We start from the raw sequence: 12,963 nt of genomic DNA on the forward strand, positions 1-12,963 counted from the left end.
CTTGAGAAGAACAAAGAAAGAAAGAAAGAGGGACTCGATCAGCCCGTCCCGCGTACAGATCTGAAACAAGCCTGTTACATGTGTTAAGAGCTTTGACGGCAGGATTCCAGATAAGTAGAACACAGGACGAAACGCGCACCTGATGTTCGATAGTATCACGGAATTTAAAACTGCACGACTAAAACTCAGTAACAGAGAATATGGCAGATCTCCGGTCTTTGCAATGGACATGTTTATTCCAGGTTCATCATCAAATCAGGTACAAATTAATGGTAAAAATCTGTATGTTGTGCTGTGTACAGAGCTTCGTGAAATCACATACTATTAAACATGTACTTTTGATGCCTGTAAATGAGGCGTGTGGCATGCATGTTGGTTAACTGAGAATAAACAAACAAACGAATGAATCAATCAATGAATGAATGAATCAATGAATGAATAGATAATAAATAAATAGATAATAAATAAATAAATAAATAGTATACCCTATAAACCTATTAAAGTATCGATCAGGCTCTCCTTGAAACTTCTTGAAACTCCTTGAAACTTTGCCTGGCAATAAATTCACATAAATTGAGAGCTGTTTTACATAATTTCAGATTAAACATTCTGTAAACATAGAGAAAAGTAATAAAGGCGGCGCGAATAAACTCTGCCTAAGAGATAAGTATGGGTTTGCCTTGTCAATTAAAGAATTTACTTCAGTTCGTTGATCGTATTATCGGAGGTTGTAAAGGCCGCCGTATGCACTATATCGATTTTTTCCCGGTTGTTTGTTGCCATGGTTCCCGCTAGCGTCCGCGTTTGTAACATACTTCAGCCGAATCACCCAAACATGCTGCATACTTCATGACGTGGAAAATATAGGTCTGCCCGTGGGTGCTGTGAAAGAGGTGAGCCATGGGACCCTTAGCGTAGATATTGACGTCGTGGTTTGCCCATTCGTTGCGGATGAGGGACTGTTGTAAGAAAGTTGGAGACTCTGAAATCGAAAATGGACGTCGACAAAATATAAAAGATGGTGTCTTTAATAGATTTATAAATATGAACAATGTTGATAAAGATATAGCATTTCTGCCATCGTTTTATACTCACCAATCTGATTAAAACCAGATGTAGAGTACTGCGACGTCTTCCTATGCGTACGCGGTATTCTCTCGCCTCTTGAGAGGCGACAGCGAGAGAATACCGCGTACGCATAGGAAGACGTCGCCGTACTTACATCTGATTTTAATCAGATTGTATACTCACATAAACACCCACAACTGCACTGGACTCCTGATTTATGTTAAGAATTTATGTCAAATTCTGGCGGTTGTTGCACAGTTCGTCGCATGATCGCGCATTGTTACTGTGCAATGCTACGACTATAGCCTAGACCCTATTTCCGAGGAACTGTGCTACAACTGTACGAATTTGGCGTTAATTCTGAACATCATTTAAGGTTCCAGTGCAGTGGGATGCTTATGCGAGACCATGATGACAGAAATATTATACTTTTTATCAACAGCAAATGTTCATATTGATAAATTTGTTAATAGCATAACCATTTTTTATACTTTTGTTGTGAATAGTATTGCCTTATGGCCCCATGATTGACCTATCGCAATAGCAAGTGCTTCTCTGCACTTTATATTCTAAGCCTTTTTAAATACCTTAAACATATACCATGCCAACTCAAGCGTCCAATAAATGTTACTCTTTATCGGTAGTGAGAATTGTACCGCCCACAACATTTTAAAGATTTTTACCTGTGTCAACATTTGTCAGATCTGGGGAAGCCAGTTTCACGGATCGTCTGCAGTACAGCCTCTGCGCTGGGACCTCCGGGATAATTCAACGTGGTGAGCGGCAGACCATCCAGGTCTTTCTCGAGATCATTGACACCTGTTGATGTAGATGCCAGCAGCTTATATTTTGCAGTCACGTTGAGAAATTCTTAACAAGCATTGGTTACACGAGAATTAAATTATGTATTTTTTATTGATTTTGCTGGAAATTGAACCGTCAAACAGAGTGACTGTATCACCTTCTTTATTACATGCCTCATAATATCGAACGTCGCGCGCTCCATAGGATTCAATGGTAACTCGATGATTACATCAGAGCCTGAACTATTTTCAACTTGAAAAATTCGGGATTTAAACATGATCAAACTACGTGTTTTACATAGAAGATACTGTTTTTACAAAATTATGCATAAAAATTTGATAAACCGCATAACAGTCATTTGAATACATCAATGCGCCATTCGATAATTAAAACCGTTCCACTTTTTTCAACAGATTTTCGTCTAACATGGAAATAAGCATGTGATTGTCATTTGTGCGTGATCCAAACAGTTTTTGAGTGAAATCCATATAACAGAAGCATGTAATAAAAACAGGATAGCTAAAACAAAGAACTGTGTACCCTTGAGGCAAGAGACCATTTTCCTCATTACGTCGGACTATAACATAACATATATTGTCTAGCATCCGTATATTCCATTAGATATTATTGCCTGAATATATGGGTTTATGTGTCCCCGCGCAGCAGGAGACAATTTGCCCTCGTGACATCGGGCAAATTGTCACCTGCTCTCGGGCTCATAAACCCATATATTCAGGTAATGATATTTTTATTACATGCCTCTTCACAGTTAACGCTATATTATTGCGCTCGTAGTTAGGGGAATTTACGAGTTGAGGTACCAGTCTGGATCGTAATGCTTTCAGTAACTGAAGCTGACACACCAAGATGTAGATTTAACACAACCTTGTACTTTATTGCAAGATGGCGACCGTAACTTTACCGTCCAAGGTCTGATGTCAAGTCTCTATTCTAAGCTCTCCACAAAGTTAAATACATCTTCAAACTTAGATAATTACAAAAGTTATCACGTGGTAATTTTCCCGCCAGTCTTTGATTGTTTCTTAAGATTAAATACGATCACACCATGGAATATCCCGTTCTCGATTGTTCTCAATGAAAATCTTAACCAATAATTAATTAAACCATCACACTATCTCCTATCTGCTTCTCGTACGATCTGGGTCAATGACCTTCACACGCCTTGGCCACGTGAGGGACGCTTCGAGATAAAATCTCTACAGGGAGGGGCGTTACACTCTCCCACCTTTTTTATAACCAGCGTCCTCGCTGGTCAAAACGAGTGACGAAGCATGGCGATAGCTGACAATTACAATCTACTTAAAATAAAAACCAGATATGAACTGTAAATGCTCACGTGTTTCATTATATATTGAAGTTATGTGTAAAATGCCACATGTTTGCAACTTCATTGAAATTATTATCATCAACATAATGAACAATAATCACCGCCGATTAATGCTAAAAGGTCATGAAGTATACAAATATGTAATTAGCTGAAATAAAAATATTAAAGTTATTTGACTGCTCTTATTGTATCATCACTTTATATAGCAAGACATAAGTGTAATTACCGTTGGCCAAGTCCTTCAAGCCATATATGCCGAGGTGTAAAAGCTCATTAGATATGCAAATTATAAATTAGCTGATATGAAAATGTGAAATGACTTTCGATATTGTTTTAACCTAGTACCTGGTATAATCATCAATGTACATAGCATGTTTTGCCAACTTTGATCAAGTAAATCCCGGTATATATCTCTAATAAGCAAAGTTCATTAAATATGTAAATTAGGAATTGGCTTAAGTAAAAATGCTTAATGATTGTCAATAATGTTGTATCATGGTATCTGTAATATGTGTAGCAAATGTTGTCAACTTTGGTCAAGTCAATTCAGATATATATCTCTAATTAGGAAAGATCATTAAATATGCAAATTTGGAATTGGCTGAAGAGAAAATGCTTAATGACGTTCAATAATGTTGTATTATAGTGTCTTTAATGTACATAGCAAGTTTCATCAATTTTGATCAGTCAATTCAGATAAATATCCCTAATTATGAAAATTCATTTAATATTCAAATTAGGTTTTGGCTGGAGTAAAAATGTCTTTTGACTTTCAATAATGTTATATCACAGTATCTTTGATGTATATAGCAAGTTTCAACAATTACATTCAAGTTAATTCAGATATATATCCCTAATTGGGGAAAGTTCATGAAATATGCAAATTCAGAATTGGCTGAAGTAAAAATGCTTTATGACTTTCAAAAATGTTGTATCATAGTGGCTTCAATACATGTAGCAAGTTGCATCAACTTTGGTCTAGTCATTTCAAATACATATCCCTAATTAACAAAGTTCATGAAATATGCAAATTAGGAATTGGCTGAAGTTAAAACGCTTAATGACTTTCAATAATGTTAAATCATAGTATCTTTAATATACGTACCAAGTTTGGTTAATTTTGATCAAGTCAAATCAGACATATATCCCTAGTTAGGAAAGTTCATTAAATATGCAAATTGGTATTTATCTTTCATGTCACCCCTTAATGGTTCCCACTGCTGATATATCTTGGTATGATCAACATTTGTAGCAAATCGCATCAAATTGTGTGTAGTCGTTTTTAATGTATATCTGTTTTTTCTCAAATCATTAATTATGCATATGAGCAAAAAGTATGCAAGCAACACCCACCAAAAACTAATCAGTTCTTTCCATTTACTAACTGAATATATGTACCAGATTTGATTCTGATCTGATACGCCGTTTTTGAGATATTGGACCCACAGACAGACAGACAGACACACAGACGGACAGACAGACAGACAGACAGACAGACAGACAGACAGACAGACAGACATCGCTGCGACATATGCTCACGTGTGTAAACACGTGAGCAAACACTTACAGAAATACTAATAAAATCATTAAAATACATCCAACTACAAACCCAAAGTTCAACTATTCTACATAAAATACAGAAAATCGCTACAAAGTTAAATACAGCTTCAAACTTACATAATTACAAAAGTTATCACGTTGTAACCAGTCTTTGATTGTTTCTTAAGATTAAATACGATCACACCATGGAATAACCCGTTCTCGATTGTTCTCATTGAAATCTTAACCAATAATTATTAGCAATAATGAAACTATCACACTATCTCCTATCTGCTTCTCGTACGATCTGGGTCAATGCTCTTCACACGCCTTGGCCACGTGAGGGACGCTTCGAGATAAAATCTCTACAGGGAGGGGCGTTACAATACTTATTTACATGCAGTTCAGTTCAGTTCAGTTCAGTTCAGTTCGGTTGACGGGATTAGTAATCCTTTCTGGTCATCTCTGGTCATGCAGGGCTTTCTCAAACAGTTTTACCATTATCGACCAGCAGCATCAAACAGATTTTAACGAAAGTCAAAATGGTAGTGCGCGCATGGATATTTTACATCTGGCGTTATACCATGACGTCGAAAACGTCGAAGGGCTTCACCGGACCGGGTAACTATGGAAACCGCTCCGTACATCGTTCATACGGCCTGCCAACTCCCCGCTGATATTCCTATTCAAATCAATGCACTGATTTGCACTAACATTGCGGCATGAAAAAAATATAATATTGGTGGATGTGTAATGCAATGCAATGTGATGTGATTGAATGTGATGTAATGTAATGTAATGTCATATAATGCAATGTAATGCAATGGAATACAATATTATGCAACAAAATGTAATTTGATGTAATGTAATGTGATGTAATGTAATGTAATGTAATGTAATGTAATGTAATAATGTAATGTAATGTAATGCAATGCAATGCAATGCAATGCAATGCAATGCAATGCAATGCAATGCATTACTTGATGTTGTGTAGCATTACCAAGTAGAGGATTTCCTCGGCCAGGATAACCAAAGATATTGAAGGAGAAGCTGTGATCTGCCGTAACGATGGTCAGGGTGTCATCATCACTGACAAGCTCGCCAGACTTTGCGATGGCCTCTTCGAAAGCTGTTCCATCGACGAGAGCGTCAAATACGCTCTACCGTCGTGATGACCGTGGTCTATTCTACCACCTGAGAGAGAGAGAGAGAGAGAGAGAGAGAGAGAGAGAGAGAGAGAGAGAGAGAGAGAATTATTGTGCATGCGGATCCCATTGGTTTCGTAAATACTTCGTTAGCGTAAGAGAGATTATTTTGCATTAACATAAATCAAGCAAGATCTATATATAGTACATATGTAACACTTAAGAGCAAAAGACATGCATCTGAATAACGTTTTATTTATTTTATTTTATTCATTTATTTACCTGTCTATCTGACTCGGCTCGAGAGTCCAATACCAGACTCCGAGAAAATAAACAGAATACGTATACACGAACAAACAGTATAATAGCAACAGACAAAACAAAAATAAACAGAAAGAACTTGAAATACAAATGCGCATACAAAGAATGGACTATAAGAATAAAAACATCTGGATACAAATGTCTTAAAAGTAGTAATAGGTAAAAGTATTATACAGAAATGTCATTACACAGTGTAATACTCCTAGGGATAACAGCAAAGTTTCAAATATTAACCTGCAACGTCGAACTTGAAATAAAAACGAAGCCCTAGGCGTCTGAGTGGTGTTTAAAATGACAGTTGGAATAAATCGTAGGGATAAGGGCATCTCCCTGAAATAATTCCATTTCAAAAAAAAAAGTTTTTTTCCCCTGGTCATATCAAAGTTGAGTTTGCTTAAGTTCGGGGTCAGACTATAAAAACCTGAAATTTTAATATTTTATATGAAATGAATTTACACTTTACAGGATTATTGTCACGCAAATGTACCTTAATGGATTTCGAAACCCTATTTATACCTGGCAATTCTACGTATTCAGTCACCCGACGCAGAAAAACAAGTGCAGCATAGTATGTTTGTGACATCAACCCTATTATGTTACCACAGTTGCATAACATCTGGTATCGCTCATATGCACTATAGAAGCCACTGAAACCGAAATATCCACCGAGAAAAATGTCCTTGTGTGAGGATTGCCAGATCGTATAGAAACGAATGTTTTATTTTCTGTTTCTTTCGTGGAATTGATTGGACATGTAAAGCCAGCAAAACGTATTTTTTTTAATGCTCGTCTATGGTGCATTATTTAAAGCTCCATAAGCTGTATCTTTTGGCTATTGTTTCAGAACTTTTGCCTTGTGGTTTTCCTACACTTTCTGCATTGAATCCCTAAACTGTAATTTAGTACCAAGTATTTAGCATACCCACACAACCTATATGAGTATAATCTTCATTGTTATTGTTGAAAATTGTATTTAAGTCCGGACTAGAATTCATTTGTAAACAATAAACAATGATCACTACACACATCCAAGCTATGTTGACAAAAAGAATACTCGAAATTTCAGGATGACAAACGGATTAGGTTCAGACACGGTAGTTGATATACAGATGCAGCATTCTGAAAAACTCGCCACAAGCTACAGCTTATGTCCCTTTAAAATGAAAATCAATAGTGTTTTTGAAAATCCACGACACGGTATCGCACGGTGCATTATTGTCAACATCCCTTACCGAGGAGATAATCTGTTTTTGTTGGATCCACGGCATTAAAATCTTCTTCATTCCACACATATGAAGCGCTAGATCCAGCTTTCGATTTTAACCAGTCATAAATCAAGTTTTGCCCATCTATTCTTTTTCCATATTTGTCAGGATATTCCGGATCTGCAGCGGTATCTGGCATGAAATTTCTTCGGCCCCTCCTAGTACGACCTTAAAACAGACAAAGAAAAAAAGAACTCTATAACTTTTGATGAAGATTTTCCCCAAGTTTTTTTGTTTTTGTAATGTCAACCATGATTTAGTTCTCTTCTCCCCAAAGCATGTTTAGATACACAGCATTCAGCTTGTCAACTCCGTCTGTACATGTTCAGACTGTATTGTTATTGTTGACGGGTGGATTCATTCTGGTCCGGACTTGAATTCAAATATCAACAATAATAGTGCATTTACACCTGTAGACGCTATATTGACTAGCTAAATAGTGGATGCTCCGACATGCTTTTTGGAGCAGAAAAAAAACTTCCTTTTGGTATACAAATTGAAAATAACCAAAAAAAAAAAAATCATCAAAAGTTAAAGCTATTGGCTCTTTAAATATTTTCTGTACTGTTTCGCGCTCTCAGAAATCAGCACAATCTCTTTCAAGCGTTGCCCACGTCAGTTTCGAATGTGATCATCGCCAATTCGCATGTCAAAGAACGCTTCAAATGACGCATGAAGTAGCAGAATCTTGAACTCGGAAATCAAAGGCAATGTAAGTATACAACGATTTGTTTTAATGTTCGAATCTAAAGAAGAAACTCTCAATGGTTTGTATCATTATACTTTTGGATATTCCTGTTCCCCTTTCTGAACTTTTAACAAAAGAAGCTCAAATAAAACCCTGTATTTTAGCCATTACACTTGGTATAGACCGCTGTGAGCATCCATTTTCTGCAATTATAACAGATTCGTTCTAATACGGCTAATGCACGCTCAACTAGGTCTAACTTTCGGGTTCTAGTTCTTGTATATTGCGAACGAAACTGGCATGCATGGATACCAGGTTCAGAGCATAGAGAGGCTGCACATTTCGTGTTTGCAAGGGAGCATTCCGGAGATACAAGCTCGAGCAAACGGCGTTCTTGCCCTGAACTCCATTCCCCCCCCCCCCAAAAAAAAAACCCATACATTTTTCATGTCATTTCTGCACGGGACACGTAAAAATGATGACGATGATGATGATGTTAACAACAGCAACAACAACAACGACGACGACGACAACGACGACGACGACAACAACAACAACAACAACAACAACAACAACAACAACAACAACAACAACAACAATAATAATAATAATAATAATAATAATAATAATAACAACAATAATAATAATAATAATTTTTCCCTCTAAATGGCCAGAAAAGTCGATATTATATCCAATGGTAATATTTCTTTAAAAAGACTTCATATACCTGTATATCGTTTCCCGAACTATCTTTCACTAGTTGAAGAGCAATATCCTTGCAACCTTTTTCTGCCTCTGAGTCAGGGAGGCTGGCTTTCAAAGATCTCTCCGCAGAGTGGGCGTAAGTATTGGCCGGTGTTGCATGAGTGACGCGGGTGGTTGTCACAACACCAGTGGCCATACCTGAGGAAATATTTAAAAAAAACCTGCACTGAACACAAGTATATACGTGAAAATAGCTAAGCTTATACGTGCAGAAATATTATGGAGTTACATATGAATAGCAAATTTTGTTACACGCCGATGCATTCCGAACACTTGAACTGTTCATAAGTTAGTTGATTTTTAAATGACAAAATACGAGTTGCCCGGCAAACGCTGTTCCATGCTCCGGAAAAATAAAACAACAGTAAACGAATTTAAGAAATTTCCACATACCAGCATCTTGGGCAAGTTTTAGGATTGAATCGAGAGAAGGGTAAGGGTAGGTGCACACGCCTTCTTCCACGCGCTGGTCCATTCCGATTGTGTTGTATTTGCTCTTAACGCCGCAGAGGTAAGCCGTTCCCGAAGCGGCCGAGTCGGTCACTTGTCGATCAACGCAGTACGTCTACAAAAATCAAAACAAAACAAAACAAAACAAAAAACCCAAAACAAAAAGAAACCCTCAAGTTATTTATGAAAGGTACAATAAGCCGCAACAAAGTTGCGGTTTGTTTCAATTTCGGACCAAGGTTGAAAATGTTAACATGAAATCTAACTTGGCTATTCCACACACGAGTGTTTGAACGCCAATTCAGACAACGATATTTTTGTCAAGTTAACGATATCTTGCTTGCCCATTAGTTTAAATATGAGCGTAATGAATATCTTACCTTTGACATGCCGATGTGACGGAACCTTTCGTAGTAAAGTTCGTACTCTTCACCGCCGTCGTTGTCAGGTTGTTTTTGTCCTTTGTAGATTCTTGTTGCCGTGATACTACTGATACTGTTGCCGTCACCCAGAAACAAGATGATGTTCTTAGCAACGTTGTTATTGTTTTCGATTCCTAGAGCTCGTTTCAAGTCACGTTCGGCCATTTTTTTCCAATGTTCTGGTGCTGCAAAATCCAGCGTGTATACGAAAACTTCTGTAGAATCCCACCACGCATATTTGGTTACAAGTACAATACAAAGCTTATTTCTTTCCCGTTTTACAAGACCGATTTTATTCCTTCAGTGTGACTCAGCCATTCAAGCAGGTAAACAAATGCATGTTGTGTCGAGGCGTATGGCCCTATTGTCTATTTTTTTTTAATTTATAGCGGGTGGTGTTTAAAGTAATGAAATTAACTTTAAAATGCGAAAATGTTAAAGAAATCCTTTCACAACTGCTCGGTAGTCGTCCTAAATATTTGGTATACAGGAAATTGCGGATGACGGAGATTTGTTCAAATTGTGATGAAATTACACATTTCACACTTCCGTTAAGCATAGCAATTACTATGACATATAATGTTCACTAAACAGTAACTACCATTTACAAGTATGGCTGTGCCGCTACTTTCTTCGTTTGGTTTTTAACCTATCACTCTACACATTCAGTAAGTGAGTCTTTGTACGTCTGATTAAAGTGCAAATAGATTATGTTTATGCTGAAATATTTTATCACTTACTTTGTTCTAAGCAACCGATGTGTCACTGCAACATTTTGAATAATATTAACCGCTTAATCAAACCTTTGCAAAATCAGAGCAAGTACTTAAAGAGCCAAAGCGAATTATTTTTTGAAATAAAGATAAAGATCACATACACCTGTTCTATATCATTGAAGTTTTTGTGACATCTTGCCTATTTGTCATTGACCTTTTATGACGGTTCGTCCATTTGCTCTAATGATGTGATTCTTGACAGCCGGAGTAGAGGTTGCAACGTAGATAAATTTACTTTTTTTAAGTGTCTTTTTCTTTAACATTCTGGAGTTCGACAAAAAACATACGAAGTCGTCCGCACTGAAATTTTCAAAAATTGAAGATTTAAGCTTCATGCAGTGCGATGCTTCAACTTCCTCGAGAGCATTTTTGATAAGGAACATAGCGCAATTAATAAGAAACACGACGATATTAAAAATAAACGGAAACCAAACTTACGCTGGGAGTTGACATCATGACACAAGAATGCCGCTAAGATGATGGATAACACCTTACAATTCATGTTTGTTCCGATCAGCCTCAGGTTTCAGAAAGCTTGAATGTTTGGGGTGTAAAGTAGTTAACAATATCTGCCGGATATATAGCAAAAATGTTTTTGTACAGGTAGAATTTGAGATTTACTGTAATTTGCAATGTTAAATTTTGGGGTATGGGGTAAGTTTTGGTCAAATTTCACAAAAACTGTAGAAGATGTTGCATATAGAACAACATGTCATCTTTAAGAGGAATAAATTCCCTTTCTAATGATACCAAACAAGTGAGGTTATATTGAAAAAAAGCTCAGCACATGACTTACAAGAAGACAGATTTGACGAAAATGCATTTGGGTTGGAAAATGGTGATTTTGCGGTACCCTTCAAAACATGACAATAACAGCTATTGCGTCCCTATATTTTTTCTCTTAACATTCCATTTCGTATTCTAGGGATCCCAAGGCTTCTGAAAAATACAAGTTTGTTATCCTGTGGGGGGGGGGGGGGGGTGCACGTAGACCCCCTCTAGCCCACGGACTAATTTTACGGTACAGGTGCGCACGGACTTCCCCAGGCCCACCCCTGTAATTACTGAAAGCTTCCTAAAGCCTACCTGCGTATTGAGGATTTCAAAAGGTGTGATATGCTTGATTATAAGCTAAATCTGCTGAATAAGTTAATTTATTTGAAGTTTACAAGAAAAAGGGAGAAGTTCGGCCACTTTGGGAAATTTGTCGTAAACCATGCACCCCTCTACCGCAACAGCTTGGCGCTACATGATTTTTGTGTAGATCTGCGGAGCGGAAATGTTCTGGCTCGCGAGAATGGAAATTTGCGCTCCGGCAGCCTCACACGATCGGGTCGTCGACTCAGCTCGGCAAAAAGCACAGGCGACCCAAGTATTACTGAGTTTTTCACACAGTTTTCTCTATCATTTTCTCTTCTTTCTTCATGCTCTGAATGATCGGAATAAATAAAATAAATGGTTTATATAACCTAACCTAACCTAACCTGTGACTCTTTATTTATTTTACACTCCATTACAAGGACGTATATCTCCCATACACACATGCTGTAATTAATTAGTCAACACAACTAATTATGCTAATCCGTGGAAAACTCCCTTTTTCATTAACATCACTATCTTTCCGATGTTGACCAACCTCTGATAAGTCCACGGATTAGCATAATTAGTTGTGTTGACTAATTAATTACAGCATGTGTGTATGAGAGATATACGTCCTTGTAATGGAGTGTAAAATAAATAAAGAGTCACAGGTTAGGTTAGGTTAGGTTAGGTTATATAAACCATTTATTTTATTTATTCCGATCATTCAGAGCATGAAGAAAGAAGAGAAAATGATAGAGAAAACAGTGTGAAAACTCAGTAATACTTGGGTCGCCTGTGCAAAAAGGTAAACTGAAAGATCCGTCACTTGAGGGCACAGTCTGCCCTATCTTTCACCGACTTAGTTTCTCGAAAATCAAAAATGTTATTTTCCCTACAGAATAAACCAGTCATGACGGCCATTTTTTATTTCAAATATCGGTAAATCGTGGGTAATTTGTTTCTCTGGTACGAATGGTGACCCCCCGAGTTCGAGTCTCGATTTTGAAATGGCTGAAAGCTTCCTTGACGACAGTTTCAGCAAAGGTTTAAGTCTTAGGCTGCGTTCACAAAAAACCAGTTGGGGGGAGGGCTGGAGGAATTCAGGGGGATTCAAAAAGTTTTGGGGTAGTAGAGGGGGGACTTGAAAGTAATGCTCTGCCTAAAGGGGGGGCACCTGTTGGTTCCCTTTTTTACGATTCAAAGGTTTAGTGAGTAATTCAATGAAAATCTGATGACTTTACTGTCATGCAATTGTTGCAATTTCAGTAACAATTAAACAAAATCTAGAA

At 37.3% G+C, this 12,963-nt stretch overlaps 1 pseudogene; it reads right to left on the reverse strand.

The window, feature by feature from the left end:
* Positions 1-425: 425 nt before the first annotated feature.
* On the reverse strand, positions 426-11,093 carry LOC139122180 (alkaline phosphatase, tissue-nonspecific isozyme-like; annotated as a pseudogene).
* Between the last annotated feature and the right edge of the window lie 1,870 nt (positions 11,094-12,963).

Source organism: Ptychodera flava, chromosome 21 (assembly GCF_041260155.1).
Source record: "Ptychodera flava strain L36383 chromosome 21, AS_Pfla_20210202, whole genome shotgun sequence".
NCBI classification, from domain to species: domain Eukaryota; kingdom Metazoa; phylum Hemichordata; class Enteropneusta; family Ptychoderidae; genus Ptychodera; species Ptychodera flava.